Raw genomic sequence first — 20799 nt, 5'->3', positions numbered from 1 at the left:
TGTTTATGGTTTTATTTGATTTCAGATATGTTTATATTACTTTACTTTATGCATAATATTAAATAGAACTACTTTTATTGATACATTATTTAATAAACAATATATATTAGTTAAGTAAATTTGTCCCAAAATATTGTCTTTTTGTTACTCAGGGCTAGTAACGTACAATTAAATTATGAACGCAATTATTTTGGATGGTGTTTAATATTGTTTTTTGTTGTGGCACCATACTTCTAAAAGTCAATGCTGTCGTAGCTACAACAAGTAGTGTTCTCGCAGCAGTAGAGGGGTTCAAATGCTTTAGAGGGAATGCGTGAAATTACATCTCAGGGTTATAAACGGCTTTTATTTTGGTAAGTATTCTATAATTTCGTTTTCTTGTTTATGTTATTTGCTTCTTTTTACAAAATCTCAAAAAAGAACTTCAGTGCTTGCAGATGCAACACGTGGCTTATGAGCAAATATTTAAAAGGGTTAGAATTTCTCAGATTTCATTCTCAATTTCGTTATATTTCGTTACGTAACGAAATTGAGAAAATATGAAGCCTAGTTCACAATTACGGTACCAATGTTTTCTTATATATGTTTATAATAAAATTGTATCGAACCGGTGCTTGTATATGGAAGATATGTATGTAAGAAAAAAAAATTGCTGGCATATGAAAAAAACTATTAGTGACTTTTCATAAAATAAAGTAACCAAAAATAATGATTTTTAAGTTTTTTGCTTGTTTGCTTGTTTGTCTGTGTTTGTGCACGCTAATCTCATCACCGATTTAGTTAAAAATATTTTTTATTCTGCCTGAAATTTGTTGTGATTTTGTGATTATTATTTTTGATAAATATTTTTGTATTTTCAGTAAGCGTCATGGCTCCTATGTCAAGTGCTGAAATACATAAAAGATGTAGAGAACGTCTTAAAAATACCAATCCTATTAAATATGAAGATATGCGGAATAAACACTTACAAAGAATTAAACTTAATTCCAGTGATAACGACTCAAATTTTGATATATTTTAAAGTGGATTTAATTTTATCATTAACTTTGTGATCTCTTACTAGAAATATAAGTTTATTACGTTACTAACTAGCATTATTATATTGTTCATATTGTCAGTTTGTTATGTTTTCTTCTTACATTTATAATCTGTTAATTCAACGATTGAATCTTTAAAATTTTAATCTGTGTCTCATTAAATAAAAAAAACAATATTTTATTCATATAATATCCTTATTTTGTTGTGTATAATGCCTTATGACATCAGTTTCGTAACAAACATTATCAGTGTTGTTACTTATCAGTTACGTTACGAATTCGAAAATGTCCACTTTTCTGATTATGACCCATATAGATTATGAAAATTATGAACAAGAAAAAAAAATCAATATATAATTATATAGAAACACACAAGTTATTAGCAAAAATAGTGAACATAGCGTACGTGACGTCCCCTAATCCGGCCAGAGGGGGTTCTTTTAACCGCCGCGTCGCATCCAACTTACCCGGCAGGATATCAAGTGGCAGCACGGCATCAAAGCGTCTGGTTGCCAGGCAACGCGAGATTTGTCACATTGCCGGCTTAATTAAGCCACGGTAGATTGACTGTGATTTAGCAGGTGCAGGTAAATAATTAATGATTGAGTTATTTGGTGGAGTGGTAATATGTTTACCATAAAGTTGGGTATTCTGTGGTAAAATTGTTTTACCATCAAGGTTCATTTGGGTATTTGCATTTGTTGTTTAGTTGGATTCTTTTTTTTTTTTTATAAAATTGGAATTTTTGGATCATATTTTTCACAATGAAGAAGAGAGCAGGAAAGTGACTTCCTTTATGTCTTATCCAATAGCGATTCTTTATGGTGGTTGATGACATCTACATCTTTTGTCTTTCGTTTGGTTTAAACCTATACCAATACTATAAGTAGAAAAAAATTCCCCACATCTGAACCCACATCCCAACATTTTCAATTTACATTATTTATATACACTCTAAGAGAGCAGGTACGATTGAATTTCGCTCGTTAAGCACCTAAAGCTTAGCTTCCAAAGTATCGACGTGCATAAATAAGGCTTAATATTTCCTTAGCGCCATTGTCGTAAACAGCGTTCGGGACGTGCCAATAAATTTCTAAATCGGAACAAAACGCGAGAGGATCGGGAGATCTTAGAGGCTGGCTGCAGTACGGCGGGACGCGTGTTGTCAGCAATAAATACTTGTTCGAATACAATTGCCGCGCGTACTGCAGTGTGTGAATGTATTATTCATTAGTATAGATTTGTTGATGTGGAAATGTGTTAGTATGGGCTATTAAGGCCATCGTGGCGTAGTGTAAACGTGACAGTTGTGAGTTTGATTCCCATTCGGGGAAATTAATTGTTTAACATTTTCATTTTTTCGTCGTAGGAACAGACAATGTCTCGAAAATGGAGTGGAAAATAAGAAATAGAGAGTTATAACACTAGGTTCTCTCTACTTACCTTGTTGCTATATGCGGAATACAGCGTGAACATTTTAGTTTTTCATAAAATTTGTACAAAAGTAGCACACTTATGTAGAAATAACGAATCATTTTAGTTATTAATCCATTATACGCTATATAATGTGTACATAAACTTTTATTTTGCGAAAACAAATAAAAAAGCAATAACGGCTAATATTTGAGGAACAATATTAATATTTTAACAAAAATATTAATATAAATGTATAAAAAACCATGTAATTTATATTTGGAGTATATTTAATATGAAAGTATTGTAATAGCCCGGAGCAATGTGCTGAGCGTAAGAGCAAATGTAAACTAATCTAAGAAATTACTGAGGATATAAATGTGAACGTCTATTTGTTCCTTTATTGTTCTCCTTAATTATTTGTAGACGCTATCATCTTGGAGTTTTGTTAAAGGCTTTAGACGATGTTTATGGGTTCGAATTTTTTTAAGGTTTTTTAAACCACTGAAGAAAGATAGAAAATGGTGTTGAAAATTTCTTAAGAGCTCTACTAGAGCTTGTATTCGAAAGCGTAAACGTATTGTTTTTGATGTTTAAATAGAAACGTTTTACAAAAAATTTGTGATTTTATGTAGTTCCTTATGTCTTAATACTAAAATAATTTTTGATTTTTAACATTAATTTTAGAATAAATATTTAACACTTAGTAACTTATGGTGGCAGCTGTAGATTCCATTCTAATCCAAGACCAAATTTGTCATAAAAAATAATATTTTAATTAAAGTATAATATTTGTGTTCATAAGTTGTTTTATTAAGGTAGTACAGTGCTGTTACTGCCATAATTGCACCATGTCTAAAAACTAAATGGGGGAAACGTTCATTTCGTATAACACGAAATTCAAATTATCATATAATAATAATTTATAGATTATATATTAGTAAGTTATTAGTAGATAATTGAATTGCTTCATGTCCGCATAATATGTAATACTGACGATGCGTCCGCGTTAACGATAACGAAATTAGTCGATCGCTACGGGGCGCGATGTTGTTATTAAAATAGTAAATAAACGTGTTATGCCCCCACCCCTTACATAATGTTTTTTTCAAATTTAAACCTTATCAAGCATTTAACAGGTTAGTTAATGAGATCCTAGAGACAAGACATACAGTTTAAACTCAAATTCAGCACATTGATGTTGTTCCACCATGTAATTGGGTAAATATCTAAATGTTAAAATGGTGGGAGGATATTTACATTTCCTAAAGTGGAGGAAGGAACAGGTTTTCTATCCACTAGATTTTTTGTGATCGTCATTGTACAGTGTAATAGCGTCTGATTGTCGAAGCGATGGTTGTAGATGATATCTGAGACAAGATAACTGTGAGATACAATGGATTACATCAAAATGATTAACATGATAAAATATGGATTTTCAGTTCGTCGCAAAAGCGAAAAGCAACGATTCAGATTTATAATATTAGCATTCTTACATTAATATAAAAAAATACTAGGTGTGCCTGTAATACAAAAAAATATATTATGAAAAGTATTTAAAAAAATGTTTAATATTTTAGGTTGACGATAATAATGTGTAGTTGCTGTGTGTTCTTTATTAAATGAACGGATATTAAATTCCTTGAAATCGCTCGAGCCTTGGCTTGGTAAAGGAAAAATTTAAATTAAAATTTTTAAACATTTATCTAGAGCGGCGATGCAATAAAGCTCTCAAATAAATATAGAATAAATATAGTTCGCATATTTAGTTCAGTTTAGTTGTTTAGTTTATTTTAGTTTAGACTAAACTTTATTTCTAAGTTTAGAAGCTAATATTGAATAGTGGGTAACTTTGTGGGGGTCATACGCGAATTGCTTGAAGAAGATACTTTATTAGTTTAAACTATTTTAATATTATTATTGTACAAAAGTGCAATGCCTCCAGATCCTCCTGTGGAATTTTATTGTACAAAAGACGAAATTAACTTTTTTAAATATACATTAAGACAAGGGCCTAAGCCATCTACGATAGATGCCGTCTCAATACCTCCAAAATTCAGCGGAAAGTGGCGAGCAGAATGTTTTGACACTCGCCTCCTCCTTCTTATCCTTTTACATCCAGGATACTGCGTGAAGTTTATGTACCCAAAATCATCATATTTTTTCAATAGGGCAAATTTCAAGTCCGTTTAAATCAAGATGTTACATAATTATATATGCGTATTTTGTTGTGAAAATGTATAAAATTGTCAAGAAAAATATTTAAAAATTTATTTAACATTAAATCTACTTAGCAATTAGAGCCAAGACTATGAATAATGTAATTCTAAAGGCACCTACTGGGTGCAACGCGGAGCATACAATAATTATGACGTTGTTAGTACATAATATGTTGTTTGAAGTAAAATTGGCTGGCAAATATTTATTTTCATATAATAAACATTTTCTTTGATATGCTAAATATATTAATAATATATCAATATAAACAAACTAAGTGAGTTTCTTGTAGAAACATAATATGTATCAGTATATTTTATTTAAGTTTCATTTCCTTTGACTTCTTTAGATGGGAGCTTTCTTAAAATTACGCAGATATATTTAAATAATTAAAATTAAAAAATTTCAAAATCGTGAAAACATATCTGAATAAAGAATATGTTGTTATCTGTAGGCGAGCCTGTTGAATACAGAATATAATAAGAATATAATATGAGTTAATAAGAACATTACCGGTTGGATCCCAATTTGGGTGTAGTGAAGAATTTTTATGTTCTTGCTATGGCAAGATAAGTCCTGGCGTTAAGCTCCGCTGCCTTTCGATTTAGTGTTAAATACAATTATTGAGAAAATTCTTTATTTTACTACATATCATCTATGCTTTAGTCGAGGTTCTATTTTTTCGTATTAGTTAAAAAATGTTATGTATAAATGTGTAATGTAATGAAATATATTCATATTATTATTTTATTTGTCTGAAATTATAATATTATCTTTTAAAGATTCTTTTAAAATTATATATCAAAAGAGATTTTAAATAGACCCAAATTTAATCAATTAGTACATGAGATAATAAAATTAAAATATATAAATTTTTATTCTCATTCACTACAAATAGTAATAAATAATGATCATTAACTATGAAAAACAATCTTATGCCACTTTCACACCTACCGCCCAAACAGGAAGCCGTGTGCTAATTACGTGTAAAATATATAGCTTGCCGACCGTTTCTATTTCCACTGTTTGCCACACCAGTGCGAGCGTGGCCTGTCTCTCCTTGTCACTTCCGATGACACCGCCGCGCGAAAATGCACTATAAACGTACATTCAACCGGTATTTGCATAAGTACTTTCGCTCTTATCAATGCAGTTTACTTCTCTTATCAGTTGAGATGTGACACTCGCTGTTAGCGTTCTGGAGTTTATAGTTATGTGTTTGTGTGTTTGTCGCATAGTTATCTAACATTAATACTTATTATATAGTAGTGTATGGACACGCTTATTCAACATCAAGGAGTGTATTCGCACTAGGTTCTTTTTTCACTATAAAACTATTATATTTTATTTATTATAGATTTTTAAAAGTGGATTCTCGTATATAAGCAGAATCGTATCAGTCGTATATAAGCAGATTTTTAAAAGTGGATCTCGTATAAATCGACTATTATGCAAAGAAAAGATAATAAAAGTGGTGATACATTTTTTTCTATATTAAATACGATCTAAATAATTTGGTGGCTCAGCAGTTCTGATAGAATACAATGTGATTTCATTACCAAATTAAGATAGACAATGTAATTTTGCAAGAGATACCCATTTTTAAGACACTCCGTCTCCCACTTTCCACCTAATTTTCGTGGTATCGCTTGTTGAGTCGGAAGAACTCAGAGGGGCGCTTTTGCCTTGGCACCAGATTGAAGAAATGAATATTTAAAAAATAAATAATTCATTCCCCCGAGTGGGAATCGAACTCATAACAGTCTCGTTGTAATCACATGCTTACGCCCCTGCGACATGACTATTTCTTAAACTCTTTTTTAATCATACTTATATGAGAATCATACTACTTAAAAGGCTATATATTGAGAACAAATTCAATCTCCGATTCGTTTCTAAAAAAAAAGACGCCTGTTAACTTTTAAATAATCCATTCATACGCATATTACTGTGGTAATGACGTCACGAGTACAACAATGGTCTCAGATGTGCATACAAATGTTATCACAGCGGGTCGCCTAATCGCCGCCGTCGGTTGTACTGTAAAAGTACCCCCTACGAAACAAGTTTCAATTATAACGAGACGACAACCCCCCAATTATCGGTTCGAATTTTGAAATAAATTTGAGTAGATATAATCGTAGTGAAGTGGGGGAAAAGATATTCGTGGCGGTTATGAGTTTAATCCTCTCTTGGAAATATTTACGTTTTTTTTTTACTTTCTTTATAAACAAATCGCAATGTTGATGTTAGCCACACACACAAAGTCTCGGAGGATAACGGAGTGCCTTGACACTAGATTGCCTCTGCCTACCTTATTTTACACGAAACAAAGTGTAACGTTAAAAACATTTCGTCATATTGTCTTGATATCAACATATCTTTAACAAGTACGAAAAGCAAAGAGAAGAACATTCACGCGTTATATCGTTATTACAAAATGCGGAAGCTTAAAAAATACATTAAAAAATTACATTCATAAATAGCAAGAAATAATAAGATTAAAATTTGTCTAACACGGTGGGGATGCGAAACAAAGAAAGGTTTTGTAGGGCGGGCGGGGGCACGTGTCGGGCGGGCGGCGATCAGTTACGCCGGCAAGCTCGGCGAGGTTGGACGTGTGGATACATAATTGAAATCCATTATTACTAACCTGTCGTATACGTAAATACAAGTGTTTAGTGTTTTGTATTAACAAAATAATCATATTTGTAAGTAAAAGTTATAGTGTTTATAGCAGTTGCGATATTTTTACACTGTGATATATATATTTGTTTGTAAAGGCATGTAATTTGCTTCGATTCAACCATGGCCCGCCTGCTGACTTTGAACGGTAAGTTCTCCCATCTGTAACAATGAAATGCACAAATTGCAAATTATAAAATGTCGATACGAATGTTTAATTGCATTTATATTTAATCATTTATATTTCAGTCAGTTTGTAGGGCTTTTGGTGTTATTTTTATCTATAATGTCGGTTTTTTTCTGTTTAATCGAATTCAAAATTAACCTAATGTTTGAAATAAACGATCATAATTATAATATTTATATAATTTGGTATATATTTTTTTAATATTTGTAATATTAAATGATATTTTTTTAATAAATTAAAACATAAAAAGAATCATAATATAAAATTACTTTTGACTAGTATTTACCGCAATTTGTAATTATCCCTTGAACTTGGCTAATGTATTTCCCGCGTTGAATGCAACACGCTCTCAATCACCTGGTGTGCATCAAAACGTATTACGGCAGCAAATTATATTGTCATATAATATTTTATATAGTAGATATTTGAAAGATAAATAATTTTATTATTTATTTTTAGTCGTTATAAGTAAGGCAGTCAGTGTTCAGTATGAGCTTAAAGATGTTTAATTAAAAACAAAAATAAAGTATTTTTTAGGAAAACAAGGCGAATTTGCTGTTAATTTTGTTCTGAAAATTTTTATAAGAAATTATAAGATTATTCTATGACAAAATGTACGTTCTTGAATTGATCTTATATAAAATTTATAGAAGATTATGATATATATTATAGTATATTTATTCTTTTATAATACACTAGCGGACCCGGACGCGGCTCCGCCTGCTTGAAATATAATAATATAATTTCTATAGAAATATAATTTCAATCTAGATGAAATGCTAAAAGTGACTATTATATTTATTTTCATAAGGATGAATATCAAAATGACGCGGTAACGATCGCGGTCGCGTAGCGACGACGGTTGTTATTAACATGGCAGAATAAATTGCATGTCAAATTAGAAAGTATTTTAATTTATTAGTATATATGTGTAATGTAATATTATATAGCCTATAGCACTTCTGAAGAATGTAGCTTTCATACAAATCAAAAACAAAGTAAATCGATCCAGTAGATCCGGAGATCTTAGCGTTCAAACAAACAAACAAACAAACAAACAAACAAACAAACAAACTCTTCCGCTTTATTATATTAGTATAGATATAGATTTGTTTATTTCGAATTTCAATATATTTAATATTATGTTTGGCACAAAGCTCCACACTGTTTCCAGTCATTCATGACCGCGAGTAGACTGCAGACGTTTTATATAAAACGTCGAAATAAATTTTAATATGTAAAAAAAAATTTTTGTTTGAAAAAATTGTGTTTTTTATTTCTGGTAATGTAACTGATTATTACACTTTGTTAAAAATATATATTACTCTACGTATTTATATTGAAATAAAATATATTATAAAAGAATAAATTTATCATACACAGATTGATCTAAAGTAGAAATCAGTCATATATTTAAACTTTTAAATTTTTCAATTATATTATGTATCATTTACTGAATAATTCAGCCGCCATAATAAATTCACTAACTTAACAAGACCGTTGACATTTAACCTAGATTTAATTTCAAATTCTAGTGTTTTTTTAAAAGGAATATACATAGTTGCTAATGTTCCTAAACTTTCCACTTCGCAGCTTATAGAGATAAACTAATATGATATTATCATATAAGAAATAGTTTATATCAAATAAATTATGTATTTATTACAAGTGAAAAACGGAAATTGTACCCACGTCGGTAGTAGGCGGCTAGACAATCCATTGACGTAACTAAGGCATTATTACTTTTTGTATAGCAGTATCTATAATTGACCCCGAAATAGCATAGTATCTGATTGTAAGCGCAAAGACTTTTCGATTTTTTTTTGGTTTAAAATAAATCGCGGCGTTAGATTACGCCATTACATACTAAACTCGAGGTCCTTTTTGTCTACTCTACTTTACGCGGGAGAAGCGTAGTGCTAAAATATAAAATGTAAGATTATTTATATAATATATTTGTAATACATGAAATTTGCTGTTTTGTTTACTAATTAGCAATCGGTAGTTTCGCGCCACGTCCATAGTTCTAAATAGCATGATTTCAATTTTGGTAGCTCAATTGCCTCGTTTTAAATAATGTAATCTTTAGCCCGTTGAATTCTGACCGGTGGTCAATTTGCATTGTAAATGGATAATTAGTATCTGAATAAGCATATTGTCTATGGTATACAGACATATTGGCATGGGTTTGAATGTAGGTGACTTTAAGGTAAATTGCCTGCTGTTTGTAGATGATGAAGTGCTCTTTGCATCATCAGAAGGAGAGTTACAGGCTTTGGTCATTACTCTGAAAGGAAGGTGGGAAAACTATGAAGGGTGTCTAAACCTGAATGCGAGTAAGACAAAGAAAGTTTCTTGTATTTGAAAGAAATTAAGAAAGGACGGAATGCAAGATCAGTGTAAGTAGTAAGATATTAGAACAAGTTAATGAAGTGGTATATTTGAGAAGTATATTCAGTAGAGATGGAAGATACGAGGTAGCAGTACGCCTTGCTGCATCTAGCAGAAAGAAATAAAATTAGGAAAAATGTAAGAATTTGTACTATATAGTACAAATCAAGGAAAAAAAACAAAGAGCTTATTAAAAAAGTTTATTAAAATTAAAAAGAATGTTAATTAAAATATTTTAAATTTAAATAAATTATTAAAATGTTAAAAAATATAAAATCTCATCAGTGTTTTATATGTGGTCTCTCCAGCCTCATGTCGGTACTAGTGTTAAAAACAATCCACGTCGATAATTAAAGGTTATCTAAATCCACAATTCAAGAACGCACACTAAGCTTATTACTACTGAATTTATTTAAACAGTAACAACAATAAAACATATTGTATTTTACAATAGCCAATAAACAGTTGTTGAATGAAAATTTCGATCATAATATGTTAAACGTAATTTCATATTAATTATACCATTCTCTTCTATTATTCATATTTATTTTCATAATATATGACTCTTATACAAATATTTGTTAGCTCGATAGTAGCTATTTACCTAATTTAATAATAAAATATTTGTTTTGTTGAGGTTGGATTACCGTTTCCGGTTTAAAGTTCAAGCTGAAATATCAATAAATAAATTAGATGTTAATATCACGCAATAAGAATGAATGAATCTTATTCTGTACTTATTTGGTTGAAACTATTTTTTATTTTTAACTTCACTCCGTACATTGCACATAGAAAAGTAGACAACCTGGGCACCTAGTGTTAAGATACTCTGTTTTCATTAAGACACTTCCATTCGTCACTTTCCACCGAATTTTCTAGGCATTGCGACTATAAGAGGGAAAGTACAGATTATAAATAAAACAATGATTTTTAACGAGTTCTCCCTACTTTTACATTCTTTGCGAATTACTTGTTTGATTCAGGAGATATGTGAAGCTAAAATATTGTCTATTTATATTAAGTCGTCGTAGCGCAGTAGGATCGCGCCTGACTTCTAATGCAATGATTACAACCAGGTTAGATCTCAATTCACAGGACTGAATTTATTTCATTTTTCCGCTCTTGTCGACAAATTGCAACATTAAACATTGAGACATTACGTTTTGCGCAAATTCCGCAAAACGTAATGTCTCAAATCCGAGCAGAAAGTGGTCAACAATGTCTTGAAATTATGTTCCCTAGCCCTACTATATGTGGGACAAGGCTTTAAGCTCACAAATGTATAAGATACTATATCGATTTATCATGTTCCAATAAAAAAGATAAAAGAAAAAAGTAGATAAGTAAAGATTTCTCATTTAAGCAATGTTACTATAGGTTAAGCAACACTCACTCCGGTCAAGAGTAGATGGATATTAAGATGACCTCTTTGTAGCTTCGCTTAGCTTGCTAAGCAGTTGCTTGTGATAATCGATTTAACCTTAGTAACTGGATTTATTTAATAAAGATATATAGGTGCACAGTGTTGGCATTGTTGTAATTATAATGTAAAATATATTTTAATAGATAGGCCAGTCGTGGTTCAAGGGCACACGACTGTAAACGGTAGGTTGTGAGTTCGATTCTTATTTGAGGAAAATTTTATATTTACATTTCTTCGCTCTGGTGTCCAGGCTAAATGTGTCGTTGAGCCTCCAGAATTCGGTGGCTTCTGCAAATATTCAAAAGATTTATTCTACGAATATGATATAAAAGACTAGTTCAATAACTAATAACAGTAAACACTTTGAAATTTCATTATAATTATACATATTTATGTTTGAATAACAGAAAAAATAATTTACACTATTTTTAAAAGATTATTCAAGATAATATTTATAAAATTAAATTTATGAATTTATTGTAAAGCAATTATTAAAATTAATTGCTGTTGAAATGAACCTCTTAGATTACTGACCTCATTTTAAACTGAAACCTTAATTGGTCACTTAAAATTAAATGAACAACTATATTTCTACGGTTGCTGCGTCTACAGTTATGTAAGATGGGTGGTTGTTGTGGATGGTTTCCATTCGATTCCCACTCAGAGGAGTTAATTACTTTAGATTTGTCGCTCTAACAAGACAGTGCGGCGTTAAGTTCAGCCATTTAACACATAGTGTCTCGAATTCAGACGGTAGGAGAAGATCGGAGTGCCTTGGTGATGGGTTCTCTTTACATACTTTGTTATAAGCGAGACAAAAATTGAAGCCTTGACACAATCACCATTTTTCTAATAAAATAATAAAAAAGGCTTTCAACGTTTAAATTTCTTATAATAAGTTTAAATTCATGCGAGATAGAAATTCCGTTGGCTTAGAGAAAATCCGCTTCCGTTGACATGTAAGCACAAAGTAATCTAACTTATAATCTCGGTCTTAGCTACGTATCGATAAAGTACGCGCTACTTGGAACTTAGTGCAACGTTTTTCATTGGATTTAACTTATATAATTCTTGTGAAATGATGATATTGACATTTTTTTTTTCAGCAGCAGGATAAGCAAAAAGGGGGGTTTTAACACACTCCAATTTTCACTTTCGACCGAATTCTGGAGCAATTCTCAACGCCGCGGTTTGACTCGACACCAGAGCGAAGAAATGAAAATATAAAATATTTAATTTCCCCGAGTGGGAATCGAACCTACAACCTGTCACGTTTACAGTCATACGATATTTACATTGTTGCTTAGTGAAGGAGAAGATTTGTATGTATAATGTAAATATTATATTAGGTTCGATTCCTGGTCGAGGAATTTTTTTTTTATATACAGGGTGTCCCAGGAGCCAACGATAAAACGAAACCAGGTGATAGACCAAGTCGTGACAGTTATGAGAAAAATATAAAAAAAAATCTTTGTCATGTATTTTTCATATTATATTGATTTTAAAAAATATCGCAAAAACCGACACCCTGTGATGGTTTTTCACGTCCCTGGACTACAAATATTACTCTTTCTTCATTTTTTTTTCTGTAATGTAATCATGAGTAACCCTTCTGTGAATTACAGTTTAAGATTTAAACATACCTGCATCAGTTTTCAATAAAATGTGGTGTTTTTGCCAAACATTAAATTCAAAATATTTACTACACCCAACTTTAACCGACTGTACTATAAAAAAAATGTACTACACTGTTTTTGCAAGTAACTTTAAAAGTTGGCGCATTTAATCTGGATTCCGAAATGGTACGACACTTGCTGGATTACTTCTTTGTTGAAGAGAGAAAAATCGAAATACACGATAATCGGGATGACGTTCAGCTTTTTGGTATCTTACCGATACATTCTAGCTGCAGCATTTGCGTTACATAACCATTCTCCATGAATGAAATGCATATTGGCAACGTGTCAAAGACCGAGTATATGGCCTGCGAGAGCCCGGACTCGAGCACTGTTCTTATAAGTCCTGGGCCAGCCCCTAAGTCGGATAAGCGTTGCCTGGGCTAAGTGTTTAGTTTAGGGAGGTGACTGGTGTAGTCTGTGATCGCAGGATACCGTCCAAACTCTTATCCGTCTTATAGAGATCGTGATCGATGCCTTCAGACTCGTGCATGACGGATCCAAGGTACCTGAACTTTTCCAACTTAGGGGATGACCCAGGACTTATAAGGACAGTGCTCGAGTCCGGGGCCTCGCAGGCGATATACTCGGTCTTTGACACATTGCCAATATGCATTTCATTCATGGAGAATGGTTATGTAACGCAAATGCTGCAGCTAGAATGTATCGGAAAAGATACCAAAAAGCTGAACGTCATCCCGATTATCGTGTATTTCGATTTTTCTCTCTTCAACAAAGAAGTAATCCAGCAAGTGTCGTACCATTTCGGAATCCAGATTAAATGCGCCAACTTTTAAAGTTACTTGCAAAAACAGTGTAGTACATTTTTTTTATAGTACAGTCGGTTAAAGTTGGGTGTAGTAAATATTTTGAATTTAATGTTTGGCAAAAACACCACATTTTATTGAAAACTGATGCAGGTATGTTTAAATCTTAAACTGTAATTCACAGAAGGGTTACTCATGATTACATTACAGAAAAAAAATGAAGAAAGAGTAATATTTGTAGTACAGGGACGTGAAAAACCATCACAGGGTGTCGGTTTTTGCGATATTTTTTAAAATCAATATAATATGAAAAATACATGACAAAGATTTTTTTTTTATATTTTTCTCATAACTGTCACGACTTGGTCTATCACCTGGTTTCGTTTTATCGTTGGCTTCTGGGACACCCTGTATATTCGTCCTAGTAACAAGGCAAAGAGTTGGCATTGAGTTCCGCCACTCGTCACGCAACGGAAACTAGGGAACGGAATGTCTTAAAATCACTACTAGGGGAGCTACCTCTGCTTACACTGCTATATGCGGAATAAAACGTCAAGTAGAAAAATACTCTTAGATCTTTATCTAGCCTGACGTAGTAAATATCAAATATTTTTAAGAACATAAATTGTAATTTGAACGATTTTATAAAAATATTTTTAAAGAAAATCTGTCAAATGCGAGTGGAGCGCGAGTCCAGTACATACGCCGGAAGCACATTGAGTGCAAAGCCATAAATATGTATGAATCAAGAAACAATGTCTAATATGTACGAAATATAAGACATTACACATTTTCAATGGTTTCAAGGAATGTCTATTATTTCCCTACAGTAGAGAATTATCGGTTGATCAAAATCTTGGCTCCTTTAAATTGTCGCTCGCCCATTGTTCTGGTCCAACAATGCGGACCTTTCAGAACAATATCTTGTTATATTGATTTAAGTATTGTATTCAAGGTATCGTTCTGATATTGAAAAAAAGTATATCTCTTATTGCTAAAAATATAATAGTAATTTTCACACAATTCCTCCAGAATTCGGCGGAAAGTGGAGAACGGAGTGTCTAAACACTAAGTTCCCTCTGCCTACTGTGGGTTACAGTGTGAGAGTAATTTAATTTTATTTTTAATATATCCGCATTGTTTTTGAATTCGAGCTCCGATTGGGGAGTTTCGAATTAGATCGCTTTATTTGTGCAGCATATAAAATAATATAAAGCAGTGAAATAAAAAAAAATGAATATACATTCCCCGATTATGAATTAAACCCACGACCATTATATTAAAGTCAGACGCTCTCACGACACCACTACGCCTCGACGGTATTTCAAAATTATTGCAACTCCATGTGAAAACTTTTGAAGAGCGAAACTTTATCAAATACGAGCGCACAGTAAAAAGTCTAACAGACAGATAAATTTCAGTACTTCATAAAACTTGTTCTACGGATTTTTCGACTTTTGTCCAAAAAAAAAAGGAACAGTTGTAAAGGTGGATCCTTGATACAGCCATGCACTCGTCGTCGCACTGAATGTAGCCAGGCTATGTAAGATGACCTGTCAATTTTGAATCTTATACTGTTGGAATAGCGATGTCGTTATTAAAATTACTTAGGTTTATATATAGATAGACATGTTACAATGCTATTTTGTAGGGTTCCGTGAGTAATAGATGTAAAATTGAAGTGATTATTTATTCCGTAGTGTGCGTTTTCTATTTTGTTTGTCTTTTATAAGGCTATATCATGGTGTAGTCCACGACCGATCTCCATAAATATTATTGGGGGAAGAACTAGCACCACTTACATATGTTGTTTAGGGTCATGTATATGTGTGTTTTCAAGCCAATATCTCTGATAGGTGGGGAGAAATAACGACTACCGAGGTACCTTCATGCTATTTACTTTATCTTCCTGAAGTATCATCGACATTGTTTCCAGTACGTAACCTTTTTATTTAAATAAAAGGTAATCATTGATAAATTCAAATTAAGCTTACTCCTTAATAAACAATAAAATTAGAGTTAGGATAGCAATTTAGATTTATATTAATGTTATAGTATTTACAAACTAACTAATAATATTGTCAATACGTTGTTAATGATAATATTTTTTTTCATAAATATTTTATTTTATTCAAAACAAACGGAACCCTCTATGCACTAACATCAACTCGGATTCGATCTGTTTTTTTAATAAAACGCATGACTACATTCATTAGAAGCTGGCGGCGGCCGCAGCGTGCGGTTTTTTGTTTCTACCCCTCATTAATTGTTCTTTAATGACTGTACCGACGGTAGCGGCTGTGGTGTACGCTGTACGCTGTACTCTGTACGATTTGCACTGTTATTGTAGATATAACTAACATGCTGATTTTTATACATACGCTTTTTCTAACTTATTTATATAATTTTTTTCTTCTTCACGCTGTATCCCGCACCTAACAGGGTAGGCTGAAGGAACCTAATGTTAAAACACTTTCTGCCTATTGAGACAGTTCCGTTTACCACTTTCCGCCAAATTATTGAGGTGTTTGTGAGGCACCAAGCCTTGACACCAGAGCGAAGAAATTGAAAATTTTATTTCCTCGAGTGAGGATCGAACCCACGACCACTAGTGTTTACAGTCACACACGTGTGCTCCTGCGCCACAACTGGCCTCTGGCCGACTCACCCGCGGAAGTGATCTTTTATTCCGCCTTGTATACGAACCAATAGCACGCTAATCTCCTGCAAACAAGAGATCAATCAAAGCGGAACAAGGGAAAAGTAAACCGGTCGCCGGCTTAATTGAAACGGAACGTCTTGTGTCCGCCGCGGATCCTCCGAGGGTTTAATTAAGTGTGATATACGTTTGCGAATGCGAATTATAATTAATTTTCTATAATTTTTTGGGTATAATGGAACGTTCTAGATTTTATTTTGGGGATTTGAGATGAATATAGTAAAACTTCACTACATACAGTGATGGAGTTTTTTTATTGAATAGATTGGTTGAGGTTATTTTGTTAAAGCTTGACAAAAGAACTTAAAATAATACTCGAAAATGGCGTTACTAAATAATATAAACGACTTTTTATTGTATCTCCTTAAGCATTAGTATTCCATTGTTATTTAAAACATAATTCTGCAAAAAATAACATACTTAATTGTGTAAATATTGTGTTTTTAAATCCAACAGAACAGTGTTTTTTTTTTTAAATAAAGGTATATGTAAATACAGTTATAATTTCGAAGTTCGATAAGATACAACGAATAATATTTACTTTCAATTTAAAAAATATATTCAAAAATTGACATATCAATTCTATTTACACATTGTACATACACATATACATAATAGCTCTATAAAATTTGGTTAGCGAATAGAATATAATAGTAAGAGTGACTTTTTGCCTGATTTACGAGAACCTATCGGGCCCGCACTCGCGTCGCCATTAAACAAGATTATCCCTTATGTAAATTAGATGGTACCTACTCGTGCAGTATATCATTTTAATGTAGACGTTCGAGAAATCTTCGTTTTTTTTTTGCCCCTCTCGTAGTAATAAAAGTTTCCTTTGGTTGTTCAGATATATATAGATTTTTATTATCCGTCTAGCACGGGATGTTTGTTATAGCTTCCGGTATATTATGTTGTAATGCGTTACTAAAATATACTTATAGCTTGAATAGCGGTCCTGGGATTTTAAAAAAAAAAATATTTGTATCTAATTTTTTATTTATGTAATCTACTAGTGGGCCCGGACGCGGCTACGCCCGCGAAAATATAAGCCTAAATAATTAAAATAAAGTTAAAAAATAATAATAAGTGGAGATTTATTATTAGAAAAAATATCTGAGTAACCGAAATGAACAAAAAAAAGAAGTAAAAGTAACTAAAGGAAATTCTTAATATTAGAAAAAGTACCTAAAGTTTGCCGTGCGCGCGTACTAAACATTTTTCTATATTAAATAATTATTAATTTTTGCGAACAATATTAAATAAAATCCCAAATGATTAAAATTACGATATTTTAAGTGTATAACATCGGTATAGATAACCGAACTGAGATAAATTAATTATAAGCAGCAAATAATTACATAAAAAATAATAGTAATTTGAAAATATATAAAAATTTACAAAATCATCAAAGTCATCTGCCCGTTCGCGTCGGTCATACTCATACTATACCACTCGTAGGCTAGGTCATTTCGAATCAGTGACATCTCCTTAATTATTTATTAGAATGTTATACAGCAAACTATAATTTCCATCAAGATGAAATGCTAAAAGTGACTATTATATTTATTTTCATAAGGATGAATATCAAATTATAGAAATCATCTAATTTTAGTTAATGTATAAAAATCTATATTAGCGCGCGCCATGTATGCATTAAGCAAACTCACTTTGGGTGACGTTTTCTTAAAACAACAAACTTTGCAAGCCGTTGCTTAGCAACGCTTAGCGACGATTGTTATTAACATGGCAGAATAAATTGCTTGTCAAATTAATTATTTTAATATATTGGTATATATCGAAAATATTACAAATATGAGAAAAAAAAAGTATCCTATGTTCATCCCGGGACCCTCAAGTATCTCTATATGAGTATTTTATCACAATTAAATTAGCGGTTTGGCCCTGATTGCGTAAAAGACAGAGAGACAGACAGACAGACAGACAGAGTTACTTTCGAATTTATAATATAGGTATGGATTAAGATTAGGGAGACGACTAGCCACTAATAATAATTATATATTTTTTTATTATCACGCATTATCCCGCACATAGCAAGGCAGGGTAGGCCGAATATTTAATGTTATATTATGACAAAACGGCAATAGAACATTTCAAAAATAAAAAAAGCCTGGAGTAGATTAAGCAGACATTTATTAGGATTAAACTCATAAAGGGTTGACGGCCACAGAGAATCCCTTCATTGATCTGCCGAAGGTTTCACGCTAATCCCCTATCGTAAACTGGATTCTGTGTGTGACCACGTTATTGTATGAATTATTTAACGGTCATCTTATTAAATTCGTATAGCTTAAATAAACCTGTGGCGATATTTTTTGATTGTATAATGAAATTGAGAGCTAAATTTTTTTTTATAATTATTTTTTTATTAATTTAGGCCAAAAGTAATTTACAATACAATTGGTAAGACACCCAACGACAAATATTTTGATTATACTTCTCATTTTCACACATTTTCTCAAGCAATATTTCCCATTTCCTGTCTTACTACATATAAAGTTAACTGTATCATTGGTTCTGGCAAACACTGGGATGGTTTCACGAAATCTCAGACAATAGCGAGGCGTGAACAAAACCCGGTTCTAGATAAAATACCTCAGGTGTAGTGCCAAACGACCCAATTTACTATTGATCTCTAATAATGGTACAAATATATTGGTTTCTTGTATTGAATTTAATTCTATTACGATACTAGCGGTGACTTCCTTAATTGTTTTAGATAACATAAGATATTATAACCTTTTAACAAATAAATTTAACCCCTTTTTAAAACATATAAAAAGATACACTTTTTCCGAAATTTGAGGATGACGTACTCTTTGCTAGCAGCCATTCCCAAAGTTTGTCGTCAGGGTAACACTAGGCAGACCATGTATAGGAAAATGTTTTATTTTTTTTCCTTGTAGGAGATTTGAAACCACATCTTGTGTGTACAGTCGGCACATTTTTCATCTTCTCATTTATTTTTTAGTACATTTTTTATATAAAATGACTGAATTATTATGATGCCATGCCATGAGGCATAGCTTGTTGAGAGAAGAAGAAAGATATAAATGATTTCTTTTATTCTCCAAATTAAACATATGACCCTCGCATTTACAGTTAAACGGTGTGCCAATGTCCCACGATAGTATCTAAATACACATTTGCGCTGCACTAAAAAGAAATAAAAAAAAAACCTAATACCGATATCGATAATGTTTAGTGCAAATTCAGAAAAATCCATCTTTTAATAGTCCAAAAGCCCTGGGTTTAAAGGGGATATCTGAAATGCCCACATTCGCGGTGAATAACAATCCATTGCAAAATAACGCTATACTTTAAGGCGCTTAATATGCGGTTGCGGTAATAGGCTCCTAATATATATTAACCTTTATCGTTATAAAAATAAAAGTTATTATTGTATGTAACAATAAAACAAGCGTGCGACTGTAAACGCAACGGTTATTGGTTCGACTTCCATTGGTGGGATGAAATATTTAATATTTTCAGTTCTTCGCCGTGGTAACGAGGCAAAGCGTTGAGTTTTGAGGTTCTCTCTATATAATTTATTTATTTAATATTAATTTATTGTCATCTGTGCGACATTTACGTAACAATGCTTGTTGCTCACATCAACATTCGGAGGAATATTATTTAAACTATTTACATTTTCTCACTCTGGGAAGATTAAAAATAAAATTTTGTTTGTAACCCAATAAATAATGTCTAAAATAAGTAGAAAAGAGAGAACGGAATTTATGGCACTAAGTTATTTATAATGAAGCTTTGAAATATAGTAACTTAAAAATATACTACATATTAAATTTTAATTTTAATAAAGAAAGAAAAAAATTTTAATAAAGTAATACATATTTACTTTATTAAAAAGTGGTAACATCCCCCAAATAACGGTACTACGAGAGGCATTGTACTGAAATAATATAACGCACTAAATTAGTGGTCGGCTCGTAACCAATCATGCGTGTGTCGTTAGCCGGTAAGCCTCGTGAATTTTAACGTTTGAAAATAATTATAATGAAACACCACAGCCGTATGGGATTTTTAATTAAATAATGTAGGTGTATGGAGATTTACCTATATAAGTATATGGAGCTTTTCTTTTACTTACTGACTGGTAGCTAATGCACAATTGAAATTATGTGGGAATTTCGAATGGAAACTGTAAAAGCTGACTTAAGCTGGACTATAAATCCATGGGAAAGAGATTACGGGCGGCTTTTAGTTATTTAATAAAAAATAACATCCATCTCAGGGTTCAAATTC

General features: G+C 31.9%; 1 protein-coding gene across 7 annotated transcripts in view; it reads left to right on the top strand.

Moving 5' to 3' along the window:
• Nucleotides 1-20799, top strand: part of bru1 (bruno 1) — a 350067-nt gene that overhangs the window by 78674 nt on the left and 250594 nt on the right. For 2 of the 7 annotated variants that reach the window (XM_085203416.1, XM_085203414.1), the window contains exon 1: nt 7279-7500. The exons of 2 other annotated variants lie outside the window; for them this stretch is intronic. The gene's annotated coding sequence lies outside the window, so the exon portion shown is untranslated. Of the gene's footprint in view, nt 1-7276; nt 7501-20799 lie in introns of those variants that run through there. 3 more of the 7 variants (XM_085203422.1, XM_085203421.1, XM_085203418.1) reach the window with 2 other exon arrangements.

The sequence above is a fragment of the Heliconius melpomene genome, chromosome 19, assembly GCF_056956725.1.
Source record: "Heliconius melpomene rosina isolate 202511_hmr_F chromosome 19, ASM5695672v1, whole genome shotgun sequence".
NCBI classification, from domain to species: domain Eukaryota; kingdom Metazoa; phylum Arthropoda; class Insecta; order Lepidoptera; family Nymphalidae; genus Heliconius; species Heliconius melpomene.
This window is presented reverse-complemented; position numbering and strand designations above follow the sequence as displayed.